The 15,607-nt window shown below is 43.3% G+C and overlaps 1 pseudogene; it reads right to left on the reverse strand.

Annotated features, from left to right (window-relative positions):
• Positions 1-15,607, reverse strand: part of LOC115407490 (rho guanine nucleotide exchange factor 10-like protein) — an 81,817-nt pseudogene that overhangs the window by 53,694 nt on the left and 12,516 nt on the right.

The following is a 15,607-nucleotide window of genomic DNA, read 5'->3' on the forward strand; positions in this document are numbered from 1 at the left end:
AAAAAAAGCTTCGAATTAAATTCTGTTGCTTCGAGGATTCGTTTATTAATTGTGTACAGTGAAACTACCGTAAAACCGCCAGCGTGTAGCGCCCGAACTGAAGCGCAGCATGTTTCCGCACAAGAGTGTGAAGCCGCACGGACATGTCGGAGCGAGCAGGTGGAGCACAGCGGTGGAACGACAGCGAGAAATGGAGGCTGCGGTCAAAATACAATTTAAAAAAAAAATGGGGAACGCGCGTTCCACAGCGACGAGACGCGGACGCGTCGGACGCAGCGCAATGTCGCGATCACGTCAGACGCGTTGTCTTGGTGCGTCGGGGTGTTGAAGAGCAGAATGAAGAAAATGCTGGCGAAAAGGAGGAAGCACAACAAAGAAAGCGCCAGAAAATGTCAAATTTGGGACAACTTTAAACGAAAAAAATCGAAGAGCTCTGTGCAAAGTCTGCACGGCCAAGCGGAAGCTGGCGTGTTATAACGCACCACGTCCATGCTAAAAAAAAAAAAAAAAAAAAAAAGTGACTGTATTCTGAAATCACTGTTTTGCCCTCCTTTGAATGCATTTTAAAATTTTTAGGGCAGCTGTCAGTTTAAAAAGGTGAATGTGGCTGTTTTGGACTCGCCTGAGTTTTATTATTTTGTTTGTTTTTTGCAGAAGACAGATAGAAATTAATATCAATAGGAATTGTTTGATAATACTGAATATCGCCTGCTGTACTTGAAGTGTTTTTTAATAATCAGCTTCATGTGCATTTTTTTGTAATGAGGTAAGGCCTTAGCCCTCTCTCAGGTATTTATTTATTTTTTATTCAAATAATTTGTGAATTTAAAGTGCAATGTTTCATCCTAGCAATGACTGTTCTGGTGGCAGTTTAATAAATGTTACTGCAAGCATTGATAGTAGTTCATTTTTTTGTCCGTGGTGAGTTTATGCTTGCCAAAATACAATAAAAAGAAATGTTCAAATGTATAATTATATATATATATATATATATAATCCGATTAATCGATTATCGCCAAATGAATCGATAGATTAATCGATTAACTAAAATAAGCGATAGCTGCAGGCCCTAGTCTCAAGTCTCTAAAAAAATTAAGCTCTCATTCTCTCTCCAAATGTTGATAACTCAGTGAAAAAAAATGATGCCTGCAATCACAGCCCCTTAACTATCAGCCACGGGATCATCAGTCTTATGGTGTATTCTACTCAATGTGCAGGTTTACTGATTCATCATCATCCCTTATTAATATTTATTTCACATTTTTTCAGGGATGTTCAAGCTATGGCTCACGGACTTCCTGGGGTCCGGGACGCCAGTTTGAGAAGTGCTGCTGTACATGCTGTTACTGTGCAAACCTATGATTGTGGTTATACTATATTAAAAAAAAAAAAAAAAGAAGAATGAATAATTTCTCAGTCTTTGTTAGTTTGTGAAGTGCTGTGCTCATCTGCTTCGTTCACTCACATCTTATCCATCCTCTGGGGGCTAAGTAGCCTCGTAAACCAGACCCGCCCACTCCTAATCCACATTTGGATGGCTACAGATGTTGCAGATGTTCTACCAGTCTGTGGGGGCCAGTGTACTATTCCTTGCTGTGGTTCTCTGGGGGAGCAGCATTGGAGCCAGCGATTCCAACAGACTCAACAAACTGATCAGGAAAGCTGCTCTGTGATTGGCTGCAAGCTGGACACTGTGGAGGCTGTGTTGGAGAGGAGGACACTGAACAAACTGCTATCCATCATGGATAATCCGACCACCCTCTCCACCACACACTGGACAAACAGCAGAGCTCCTTCTCCAACGGACTGATACAGCTTCACCGTCACAAGGACAGATACAGGAAGTCCTTCCTGCCACAGGCATTCACCCTGGACAATAACTCCCACCTGGCCAACAGAGGAAACACACAACGGTGTGCTGCATAGGTCCTATTTCTCTGGACAGCACTCTTAGCATTCTTATTTTTCTTTATCCTGCTCTGCACACACCTTTCTTTTATTCAGCACATTTCACAGTTTGTATTATATATGTATGTATGTCTGTGTATATGTATGTATGTATATATGTGAGTATATATGTATATATATTATATATATAATTATATGGGTGTTTGTGTATAGGTATGTAATATACTGTATGTATGTAATAGCCTTCACTGTATAAAATGATCTGCACTAATTATATATTTTTACTTTTGTGTGCATTGCTACTGATGCTGCTGCGACACTTGAATTTCCCAGTCAGGGATTAATAAAGTAACTCTCTCTCTCTCTCTCTCTCTCTCTCTCTCTTCTCTCCTCTCTCTCTCTCTCTCTCTCTCTCTCTCTCTCTCTCTCTCTCTCTCTCTCTCTCTCTCTCTCTCTCTCTATGACAGTTCCACGCTGGAATCCACTGAGCTCCTGAGAGCGGCCCATTCTTTCACAAATGTTTGTCAAAACAGTCTGCATGCCTAGATGCTTGGTTTTATACACCTGTGGCCAGGCCATGTGATTAGAACACCTGATTCTGATCATTTGGATAGGTGCGCAAATACTTTTGGTAGTATAATGTAAGTTGTGAATGCTAAGTTAAAGAAGCATCAGTAGCCACTCCACCTCCTCTTGAGCCTCTATTTCATAGAGGCTCAAGAGGCTCTCTCTCTCCCTCTCTCCCTCTACACGCATGCGGACACCCACGTGCCGACTGGTCAGCAATCCGGACATTCATGAACACCCGAGCCTGACCCGAGTCACGCCTACTTCGTGAGTGACTCAGGATCGACTCCTGTCGCTTCGGGTGGCCGCTCCGCCACACACACCCACGCTCACACCCACCACACAACTTTGAAGTTTTGAATGTTCTGTTTGATTAGATGTGTTAATTAGTAATAGACATGTTAATAAACGCTCATTAACTTGAACTGAGCGATTCCATGCTTCTCTTTTGGGGTCTTGTGACAAATGTCCTGGTTGTAACAGTCTATGCTCGATCTCACACCTTCTCTGATGATTTAACGGTTGTTTATCCAAAGATTAACAACCATCTTAAATTATCTTTCCATCTTTGAGACTGAAAATTGGTAATATTTGTTCCTCTGACGAGGTGGTGCCCCGGAATTATCAATTAAATAACCCACAGGTTTATTTAATGTATAATTCACAACTTCCCTCAGCTCATTTTCTGTAATTTACCCATTTCCAGTAATTGGTAATTTGTGGCATTATTGATTAATTAATAACACCTTGGTAATCAATAAGTTAATGGTTAAATCACTCTGTGGTCTACTCCATTCCCAAATAGCTGATTATTTAACATTATTAACGAATAAATAACCATTTATTCTGATTAATAATAATTGATGTTGGGTTAAGTTACTTGGTGCTTCACTTTAAACACTTTATTACGCCGTAATTGATTGTTATTAGCAGTGTTGAGAATAACGGCGTTAGAATAAACGGCGTTAGTAACGGCGTTATTTTTTTCAGTAACGAATAATCTAATTAGTTACTTTTCCCATCGTTGCAACGCCGTTACCGTTACTAAGAATATGAAGTGGCGCGTTACTACAATTAGACTGAATGAAGCGCGAGTGTCGCTTCTGCCGCACACATCAGCTGCAGGAGAGAGCAGGGATGAGGGGGGAGAGGGGAATGGGGGGGGGGGGGGGTGATAGACGCGTGATGATTGGTTGGTGGGCGGGCATGCCCTGCTCACGTGTCTCACTCGCTGCACGCGCTGACCGGTAAACACAACAAGACAGAGACAATGGCGTCGAGCTCGAGCCCAGGACATAGAAAGGTAGCGTTCTGGAACTGGAAGTCTCACTGGAGACTTTATCCACGTCTGCCACATGCTAGCATGACACTTGTTGCTGCTGCTGCTGCTGCTAACCCGACCCCGAGCCCAAATGCAGCAGGAAGGAGAGGAGCCGCTCAGTTAAGACAAGCAACCAGCAGGCGACCAGAGCCGAGCTGAACACTGACTGCAGGTCCACTGGTACACAGGAGTACAGTGACAGAGATTTGCACTACATTAATGGCCAGAAGTTACATTGTGTTTTTTTAACAGGCTGCAATTTAGTTCAAATAAATACTAATGGTTCTAGAATACTGTATAAGTGTTTTAATTCTTCAATCAGTTGATATAACATCTTTGATGTTATGGGAAATGGCTAGTGTTACGTCACAAGTCCTTCCGGTCCAAGCGTTCGAGCGCTCAATGTAAAACACAATTGGCTGCTAGCCAAAGAACGTCACTTTTTCCACGGTAAACAGTGAATTTTGCTGACTTCCAAAGTCAGTGAAGAGGTGTTAAACTCTGTACAACTCAACCGAGTTGTAAATATTTCTGTGGGGGACAGGTGGAAGTCTGAATGGAAAGCACAGGCTTCAAGTGAAAACACATTTACGAGGTTGAGGTGGGTGTAAGTGGCTAGCTAGCATTAACACTAGGGTGTCAGTCGTTGCGTCAAGCTGTGTAACTTAAACTATTACTTAATTAGCAATGTTAGAAACGGGTTCGGTCTGTCTGCCGGTTTTAGGACAACTTAAGTTTATTCTAGAGTGTCATCCAGGTAAATAATTTTAAACCAAACCTCAACAAGCCATAAAGCAGAAGGCAGCACACATTCAGTACAGGGTAAAAAAGTAAAATAATAATAATAATAATTATAATAATAAAATAAAAAAGCCCTTACAGAATATCTAATACTATCCCCCCTTGTGGTGATTAAAAAGGATTATTTAATTTTGGTAACTCCGCTGGGCCGTCTGGCCATGGAGAGGAGGCAGTTTTAACAGTGAAGAAGACACACAGCTGCTGCAGAGCAGCTTCAGATACCAGCTGGGGAAACGCTGCTGTTAACCCTGAAAAGATGTGGGACTTATTTATCCTGTGCTGTTTACACAATATTGTCCTGGCCGATAGAGTACTTTTGATGCGCCGGCGCTACGAGAGGAGCTGATGTGGGAACCAGCAGGACCTGAAGAACCGCGACTGACACGTAAATAAACTCTAAAGTTTAGCAATAATATTTAATCAGTGATGTGATGCCAGCAGCCTAGAAAATAATATTAGCTAAAGGGAGATTAAACACAGAGGACGTGTAGCCAAAAATTTTATTTAGACTTCTATAAATTGTGTTTAATTTAAGCAGCACCAGGAGCGGGGGGCACGCGCCGCCCTCGTGGACTGAGTCCCGGTTCCGCTCCGTCCTGTGTCCCGCTCGGTCAGGGGTCCTGCTCAGGACCGGGTCCGGTGCTGGGTGTGTGTCTCGGTGGGACCGTCCCCGCTGTGGGGAGGAGACTGGCTACGGTGCTGCTGCTGTCTGGCTCTGAGACATAATTAAATGAAACATAAAAATCTGATCTATATAACGTGAGTCCGCCTCATTATTTGTAATATCAGTAAAATATAATGATGTAATATCGGAGGAAAGCAGTAGTAGGAAATGGTTTTGTTGACATCGTTCCTGTTTGTTACAACACGGGACACAGCACTGCACCCTCGCCCTTTGGACACGGAAGTGACGTATTCAGCTTCGATGACGTAGCTACTAAGCCATCCCCATAGATGTTATAGAATGTGGTAAGTGTGTAGAACCTGAAAAATAATGTCAGTTACTTTGTTGAGTAACTAATTACTTTTTCAATGAGGTAACTGAGTTACTAACTCAATATTTTTTTGGGAGAAGTAATTTGTAATTCTAACTAATTACTTTTTTAAAGTAACTTGCCCAACAGCTGGGTTATTAGTGAATCACTGTGAATGACCTGCAATTATTAATTGGTAATCAAATTTACCCAAATTAATAAGTAACAAATTACTTAAGTAAACCAATTACTTCCAGGTAATCAATACTTTAGTAATTTAATCCGAATTACCAATTGTAAACCCCAACAAGTGTAAGAAATTATTAAGCTTGCACATGGTTCAAGCTGTTTCCAGAGTGATGTGGTGTTATGATCAGCTGTGAATGTACCCTATCCCTGAGCAACACACAACCCAACTTGTCTGTTTACAGTCTCCTCCTCTCAGACCCTATCCACATTAGACAAAACTATCTTTTTTCTCCCTAATTGTTCTTAAAAAGTTTTCACGTCCACACAGCATCACTGCTAGGAAATATGTGCATCCACACAACATGGAAAGGACTGAAATTATGTACCGTATTGGCCCGAATATAACGATGTTTTTTTCCAGAAATGGCATCCTCAAAAGTTGGAGTCGTGTTATAATTGCGACTTATGGTAGATGGTCAATACGCTCCGCGCCGCTAGATGGAGCCAAAGTATCACTGACCAAGAGCGAGTGGAGCGATGAAATGAGATCAAATGATCTGATGAAAAATGGCGGATCATCTGGAACAAAGGGGCTGAACGCTGGACAACTGAGCAACAACAGAGGAGAAGTTATGATACCAACTTTAATACTGTGGTGATCAACGCAGCAGAGTCATCAAACTACTGCCAAGCCGCCAGGAGGTCTGGTGGAGCAGAGCCTCGTTCTTATTGGAGAGCACAGAAAAAACACTACAGATGCTAACGCTATGAGAAAAGCTTTCCTGGGTCCTGAGAGAGCGCTTCAGAGAGACTGATGAGAAGGGTGAAAAACGGAAAGACGGAATGTCCACCACCAGAGCCTTGATTCAGCTGAAGTCACTGGGAAGTTATTTACATCATTTATGCAGTTTGGACCCCTGAGGTTCTTATTGGTTGCTTATTGTTTCGTATTTTGAGAGAGAGAATATATTTTTTATTTATACTGTAGTAAATTTTTTTCATTTTATATTCTCGTGAAATATTGAAATGTTATCTCAGTTGTGAGTTTTTGAGGTTTCTATTAACTGTATAATAAAAAGTTGTTTTATGAGTGACCTTATGTCATCACATTTTTTTTTTTCACAAAATGATCTTTGACAATAGGGTCGTGTTATAATCGGAGTCGTCTTATATTCGGGCCAATACGGTAGTTCACAGCCAGGCCTTTAGTGGCAGCTGTCACTCTGCTACAGAAATATCAAAAGGTCAAGACAGGGAGCATGGACTTGAGCTGCACATGCAGTGGGTGTCATTAAACAACTCAAACACCAGAAGATATGGCCTTATTGAATTAAACAGCATGAAGACTTCTCCAGCAAAAAATCAGCCAGTCAGCTGATCAGGAGTTTTTACTGTCCGGGATGGTCGACAAACCCGTGCGTGTGCTGTTAGCCTGCAGCCGTAAACTGCGCCGGTAAACTGGCATGCCGGACCGCGCCTCCGCTCGCCCGCCTGAGGCTGATCAGGGAGGCGTTGAGGAGGCATTCCGTGAGCCACCACCGCGGGGAGAACCAGAACCCGGGCCAGGACCACCGCTCCGGCAGCGAGGTTGCTGCCGGCGGCGTCGCTGTACCGGCGGAGCGCTCCCCAGCCCTGGGCGCTGACACCGCCGCCCCGGACACCCACGACGTCGCCCCACAGCCGCCCCCGCCCCGTCCCCTCTTTTCCCCCACAGCACTCCTGGTTGGGGACAGTAGCATCAGGAATATTCGCTTTTTTAATACCATCACGCGGTGTACGTATTCCTGGTGCTACTGTCCCCACGATCCTACATGATCTCCCGGAGCTCCTGCATCCCTCCCCACCACTGTCCGCCGGGTCATCGTCCACGTCGGGACTAACGACACGGCCCGGCGGCAGTCGGAGGTCACCAAGCAGGATTTTAAGGACCTTTTTAACCTGTTGGAGAGCTGTGGAAGGTCGGTTTTTATCTCTGGACCTTTGCCGACCTTCTTCAGGGGCGCTGAACGCTTCTCCAGACTGCTCGGCTTAAACACCTGGCTTCAGCGCTCCTGCTCAGCCTCCGACTTTTATTTCATTGACAATTTTAACCTTTTCTGGAACCGCCCAGCTTTTTATCATCAGGACGGACTTCACCCGAGCACGCTGGGCAGCTCCATTTTAGCAGGTAACATTCAGCATACAGTCCACACATCTCCCACTGACTGACTACCTGCAAGCCCCCCCCCATCCACCACACGCCGCACACACCCCTCACACACCTTCACTGCCCCCGGACACACCACACACCATCCACAGCATCCCAGTTATCACCTCGTGCAGACACCACGTCCCCCGGACTGTTCTTAAACACAAAAAGACTCTTTTAACAGTGAAACTTCACCGAGAGCCACATCCAGTCCGCCCACCACCATTAACATGGCCCTGCTGAATGTGCGCTCTCTTTTAAACAAATCCTTTATTATTAATGATCTTATTTTAGATAATAACTTGGACAGTCTGCTTTTAACTGAGACATGGCTTGGTACTGATGCACCTGTTATCCTCACTGAGGCTTCCCCACCGAGTTTTAACTTTTTATATTCAACCAGACAGGGTAAGAGGGGTGGAGGGACTGCTTCCATTTTAAAAACCTCATTTAGTGCGTGTGCAGTAGCTTTTAACAGTTTTACATCCTTTGAGCACCACGCCTTTATTTTAGCAGTCCCCCGATCCTGGTGTTAACAGTAGACAGACACCCTCAGTACTCTAGTCTTTTATTTGTGAATTTCAGAACTGTTTAAACATAATTCATTCTAAATAGAGTAGAATGTTAATAACTGGTGATTTTAACTACACGTTGATGACAACTCGGACTCTATGTCCAGAGAATTCTTAAACCTTTTAAACTGTTTAGATTTAAACAGCATGTCACACAGCCAACTCACAACAGAGGACACACACCCTGGACCTGGTTCTAACCCCTGGACCTGGTTCTGACCGTCTGTCCATCAGTGTGTCCTCTGTTGTTGACCTGGCTGTGTCTGACCACTACTGTGTTGTTTTTAACAATCACCATTTTATAACCAGCAGGAAGCCCCGTGAGAACAGTGAGGAGACTCTACCTTACTTCTGAAGTGGCTGCAGATTTTATAGAGATTTTACAGAGCCCTCCTGCTGTGATTTTACCTGCATCTTGTTATTTTATTGTTGACGATTTTAACAGTAAACTGAAGTCCAGTCTGGATTCAGTCGCTCCACTTTTAACTAAAACAATCAAGGGCCACCCAAAACCCCCGTGGAGGAAAAATGATATAATCATCAAACTGAAAAGAAACTGCAGGAGAGCTGAAAGAAGGTGGAGGAAATCCAAGTTGACTGTACATCACCAGATTCTACGTCAACAACTCAAAATTTACAATAATGCAGTTAAACAGGCTGAACTTCCCACTTCTCTCAACGTATTCCAGACAGTAAAGACAACCCCCGCTTCCTCTTCTCCACCTTCTACATTTTAACTGGCTCTAATTTTAACAAAGCTTTTAAGGAGCCGACAGACGCTCTCTGTGAAGACTCTGCAGACCACTTCAGAACTAAGATCCTGGACATCAGGTCTAGTCTTTTACCCCAACAGATTTTATCAGCGAACACAGCTGAACCGTTGTCCATGCCTGAGGACACACTGGACAGTCTGGACCTGATTGATGAAGGACTCTTGGTCGAGTTTTCTCCCAAGTAAAATCAACAACCTGCCTTTTAGATCCCATCCCCACCACTGTTTAAATCACTTTATGGATTCCTGGAGGAACAGATTTTAAATATCGGAACATGCTCTCTTCAGACGGTGTCTTCCCCACTGCCTTTAAAACGGCGGTGGTGAAGCCCCTTCTGAGAAGAGCAATTTAGACCCCGATGTTTTTAATAGCTACAGACCAGGATCCAACTGACCGTTTTTAAGTAAAGTTTTAGAAAGACTGGTTTTTAACCAAGTCAATGACTTTTTAATGATTAATAACATTTTAGAAAGACATCAGTCTGGTTTTAGAGTGAACCACAGTACCGAGACGCCCCTTTTAAAGATTTTAAATGATATCAGGTGGAACTTAGATAATAAAAAGCTCACAGTGATGGTTCTACTGGACCTGAGTGCCGCCTTCAACACAGTAGACCATCACATTTTAATAAATAGACTGAGTCACCTGGTGGGCCTCTCTGGTACTGTTCTTAACTGGTTCAGTTCTTATTTCACAGATCAATGTTTTTATGTAAGTATGGATACTTGTTCCTCAGGAACCCATGAAATTAGGTGTGGGGTTCCCCAGGGTTCAATTTTAGGTCCCATACTTTTTAATCTCTACATGCTTCCAATTGGGGACGTCATCAGGAGACACGGCATCAGTTTCCATAGCTACGCTGACGACACTCAGCTGTACATCGCCGTGTCTCCTGGTGACTCAGGGCCAATAGAAACCCTTTTTAACTGTATTTCAGACATCAAGTTATGGATGGCAGTGAATTTCCTGCAGCTCAACCAGGACAAGACTGAGGTTTTAGTTATTGGTCCTGAAGGTCAGAGAGAGAAGATTTTACCAAAATTACGGGATTTTAAACCAGCACAATCAGTTAAAAATCTGGGCGTGATTTTTGACTCTGAGCTAAGTTTTATTCCACACATTAAAAACATAACTGAGTTTGGATTTTATCATCTTAAGAATAAAGCCAGAGTCGCCCGTTTCTCTCTCAGGCCAGAAGGAGGCGCTAATGCAGCTTTTATCTCCTGTAGATTAGACTACTGTAATGCCTTGCTCTCTGGTCTGAAACAAAAAGAACATTTCAAACCTACAGTTATTACAAAATTCAGCCGCCGTGCTGACGAGGACCAGGGGGCGGGTCCACATTACACCGGTTTACAGTCGCTGCATTGGCTCCCTGTCCGCTTCAGGATCGATTTTAAAGTTCTCTTATAGTTTTAAATGTCTTAACGGCCTTGCGCCTTCTTATTTAGCTGATCTGTTTTTACCTATCGACCCTCGCAGCCCTGAGGTCTCTGGCAGCGCCTTATTGTGTGTTCCTAAAGCCAGAACCAAGACTCATGGTGAGGCGGCTTTTGGCCACTATGGCCCCCGCCTGTGGAACAGCCTGCCGGAGAACCTCAGGACCGTTGATATTTTTAAAGGGAGGTTGAAAACACACCTTTTTAATCAGGCTTTTAACTGACCTTTATAGTCCTCTTATTCCATTCTTATTTATGTAATTTTATTCTATTTTATTATGCACATTCAACTTGTTTTACTTTTTTACTTTATAATCCTATCTTATTATCTTATTTTAATTTCGTGTCATATTTTATTATGTTTTAGCTGTTTAATTCCAGTGTTTCCTCAGGGGGGTCCTTCACACCGGGAGTTGGTCCTGGTCCAACGCTGGGGTCACTGTGCCCGGGTCCTCTGGTCCCGGCTGGCCTGGGGGCTCCACACTTTGGTGTGCGAGTTCCCTTGGTCTGTCGGGGTCGGGGGTCGGGCGCTGGAGCCCCAGTTTTAATTGACCCTCGACTTCCCTTGGTGTGGGGGGCCCCACTGGTGGTGTTTTCCCTAAGATGCTCAGTGCCATGCCATGTCTCCTCTGTTCTGTGCGAATTAATGGTAGAGTGTGAGTTTTGAGTGTGAGTGTGTGTGTGTGGTGCATACTGTTTGATGGCGCGGTTTTATTCTTTTTGTTTTTATGACTGTTTTTAATGTTCAGCACTTTGCGTTGTTTTTATTAATATAAAAGGGCTAGATAAATAAAATCTGATTTGATTGATTTGATTTAAACTAGCATGTGGCCAATGCTATGTGTCAGGATCATGTCTGCGTCGTTGAGATGTTCAGAGGGTCGCATGGCGTCGTCTAGTTACTCTAGGCTCTAATTTGACGGCGCAACTTGGCGATGATCAGCGGCGGAGGCAGCGCATTCCATTTTCGACAGGCCGCAGAAGAGGGTGTCTGGCCGGTCCGCTGCACTTGCGCCGAGATGGGCGTGGCGGCGCACCAGGGGGAGGCGTCGGACAGAATCAGCTGGGCGCAGTGATAGTTTCGTGCAGAAGGTGTGAGCAGGCTGGGGAGCGGAGGATCTGATGACACTGACAGCTTGTCAGTGTCATGAAAGATACACAGAATCACTCATGAAGCACGTAATTGTTTTTATTATCTCTTTAGCACTAGACACAGCCAAAATGGTCTGACAGACCGATTGGGTTTCTGGAATTCAAATAAATCTGTTAAAAATAATTTCCCTGTCCTCTAATTTCTTTGGCTTTTCCTAACTATGTGTCTTGTATGTTTTTTCTGAAGCAAATAAGGTCCTAACAATAACAACAAATAATATTACAAAGCATTTATACCTCCAAAGGCCATCAGCGTCTCACAGACTGCTGATAAAAAAAGACACACTTCACGGGGCTTTTTTTTTTTCTGCTGTTGATTTGTTTTGGTTCATGCCGCATCTGAACAGGGAGCTAGCTCTGACAGCAGACAATCAGACAGACGGCCAAAAATATCAAGCAAATCCCAAAAGAAAGACAATAAAAACAGGCATAAATAAGAGATATAAGGTGGAAGAAGCTTTTGCAATGATACAGGAGGTCAGTGAGGGGGAATCGGATGGCGGAGACGTGTCGGACATCAGCGATCTTGACTGGAGTAAAGAGGAGGAACGTTCTGAATCAGAGTCAGAACAGGCACGCGCCAAACAGCGAAACAAATTTAATCCTGCTGCCCCAAAAATACCCGATCGACCTCCGGCTGCTGCACAGTCCAGCGCAGAACCTGCAGTGGCGCATGAAGCGCTCACGCGTCACCTCCAGGTATAGAGAATTACTGTAGGCTGCTGTCAGTTTACAACTAAATAATTATAACATAAAATAGTGTAAAAAAAAATAAACTAATGTAATAAAATTAAACACAACAGTGAACACAGTAGTTGACAGCAGGAGCACTGGCCCAGCGACTCCAGAGGTGCCAATTACAGATTCAGGTAAAATATTATATCCTCCATCAAAGTACAGCAAACCATGTATTTTTCGTTTCCAAAAATTAATTTTAGAACGAACATATTTTTCTAAATAAAAACCTTTGTCCTGTCAAGCCTGTAGTCCCAGAATCAAATGAGCAGAGGACGGTACCGTGTGGAAAGTTGTCCATCCTGGTGCGCAGCCGGGGAGACTTATTTTACTAATTTTAATATGCTTTTGATTATTATTGACGGTTAATAATACAACTTTTTTATGTGTGTTGGTGTGTGTGTGCGTGTTTATCAGGGACATAAGTGCACGGAGTGTCAGTGAGAGGTGACGCTGCGCAAATGCGCACTGTAAAAAGTTAAATAAATTTTGAAACCTGATTTGAGGCATTGATAAAGCAGACATGAGGCATTTAAAGGTTTGCTGATCCTCTTGACTTAATATTTTGTTTATTTATCTTATTTTCGCGCTAGGTTTCCACCGCTGTCGATCTTCCTCAGGCAAAGAACCAACAAAAAAAAAAAACAAAAAAAACAAAAAAAAAAAGAGAAAGAAAGAAAGAAAGACAAAAGAAAAACAAACCACATGCGAAAATGGTTTCAAGTGGGTCAATGTACAATTCAGCCGGGCCCAGAGCAGGATACGCTGTCTCTACAGAGCTGTGACACCAACTCTGTCATCATGAATGAGTCGAAAATGAGGGACTCTCCGCTTTGCGTCGCCTCATTCATGCATGAACAGTCTCTATTTTGTGCTCGGAAGATCTCTCAGGTCATTTTGAACCGGCTTAAAGGAAATCCTTCATATGGACAACCAGTCCGTTTGTCACTAGAGCTGACCAACACACTCCACGCAATGACAGCGGCTTCATTCAGTTGATTGATCTGATTAAAAAAATAAAATGAACATATTGCAGGCGCGGAAACTATGTGGATCCCGCACGGCTGTATATGCATGCGTTGAACAGCGTAAAAAGCAGGTGAATCATCATTTCTACCTGTGATTTTGAGGAAACCCGCACGATGTCAGAAGTTATTTCACACCATCGGATCAAAACACGGTTGGGACAGTCTTGGGAAGGCTCTTAGAGTGTTTTATTGATCTTGCATCTTGTCACGATGCATTTGCTACAGCCATGCACCTGTCAGTTTGCCTTGTCTTTCTTTGTGAATAAATAGTGCCGTGCGTAAAAGCACGCACTGTATGTAAAGACCTTGGCGGAGCCGATCGGCGCTCTGAAAGAAGTATTAGCCTGTAATGTGTCTGCATTGTTTATTTCATTTGTCTGGTTCCCCAAGCTCTTCAAGACATTATTTATTTTAAAATACCTTCATATACATTGTTGCTTCACTATGGTTTAGTATTGAGGAAAAGGAAATAAAATGTATTTCATCATGTTAATATAGCAGTGTTCTTTGCTGCAGTGCATTTGAAAAAAAAGGAGAGGTGTTCATTTGATTGGTCAAATTACTCTCAGCTGGGTTAAACCCACTTTCTCTCCTCCCTCTTGTGCCACCTGCGCCAGTGGGCGGGATGGAGGCGTGACTGCGCCTGGTTCACGAAATTAGGACAATTTTCTGGACACGCCCCACTGACTTTATCCGCCGACGGCGCACTTTGCACTCCGCTGACAGCGGGCGGATTCGGTGCAGTCTACGAAGTTAGAGCCCTCTGACTTCAAACAGGAGTTGGTGGGTCAATGCAGCGTCTTAAAGGGGCATGACCACAGCCGACCTCCACACACAACCAAAACTGACTTTTCATTTTCATTTTTTTAACACGAATATACTGACATGTTTAAAAAGACGCCGGTTATCGCAGTAAATTTCGGTATCGGTAAATTTTACCGATACACAGTAAAGTGTCGGTACCTTGAGGAATTCCAAGAAAGCAGGTTTGGACACACAGGCCTTCTTGATGAGAGCCATGGCGTTGGCGAAGTTATTAATGTAGTCACTGTAGATGTTCAGCACCATGGACTTGGAAAACTGCAAAGAAAAAGACAGACTTTTCCATGATTGAAGACTTATAGAAAAAAAAAATTAAGAACTTTTAAAGACTCACATCAGAAAAGCGCATTTCATTTCACTTTTACTTTGCTTTTTTCTCTTTCTTAAAAATATACACTTCAGAGGATTAGAAGAGAATAGAAAATACAAGTAATTTTACAATAAATTGAGGTGTACTGATTAAACCTTATTCAAGTTTCTGGCTCTCTGTTGTAAAATTAAATTTCATATGTAAAACTTTTGTCTTTTTTTTTTGTTCTGTACAGCACTTTATGATTTTTAACTGCAAAAAGCACTTACGGTACTGTAGTGTGCTAAATTGCATACAAATAGATTATTATTAGTTTTTAAATGACTGATAGCCAGAAACCCCATAAGTCCAAAATGAAATGTGAAATTACTCAGACTGCCAGTGTCATCTGAACAGATTCATTAGGCTTTTTTTGTATTAATGGTTTTGAGTCTTATAATCAGGCCAGGGATTTCTTGCCTACCTTGACATGTTTTGGCTGCCAAGCTCCAGCCTTCCTCAGAAGTGTCACGTGATGTTGCTGTGACGTGTCTGGTCGGCTGATTTATACAGATTTTGGCAGCTTCCTACTGGGTGCAGTAGGATGACAGCGCCATCTGCAGTCCAACTTCTTCAGTACTGTGTCCCAGGTATGAGAAAGTTGATACGCCCCTTTGTCCCGGTTGACAGTCTGGGGGGCGCGTTTCCGGATCTCGATGGCTTCCCTGATCCAGCAGAGGTACTTATTGCTTTCTGTGCCGATGATCTGGGCATGATCCCAGTCCATGAGGCGGTTTTCCCTCTTGCAGTGATCGGAGATGGCAGACTTTAGCTGGTTCTGCTCTGCCT

This window comes from Salarias fasciatus, chromosome 20, assembly GCF_902148845.1.
Source record: "Salarias fasciatus chromosome 20, fSalaFa1.1, whole genome shotgun sequence".
NCBI classification, from domain to species: Eukaryota; Metazoa; Chordata; class Actinopteri; order Blenniiformes; family Blenniidae; genus Salarias; species Salarias fasciatus.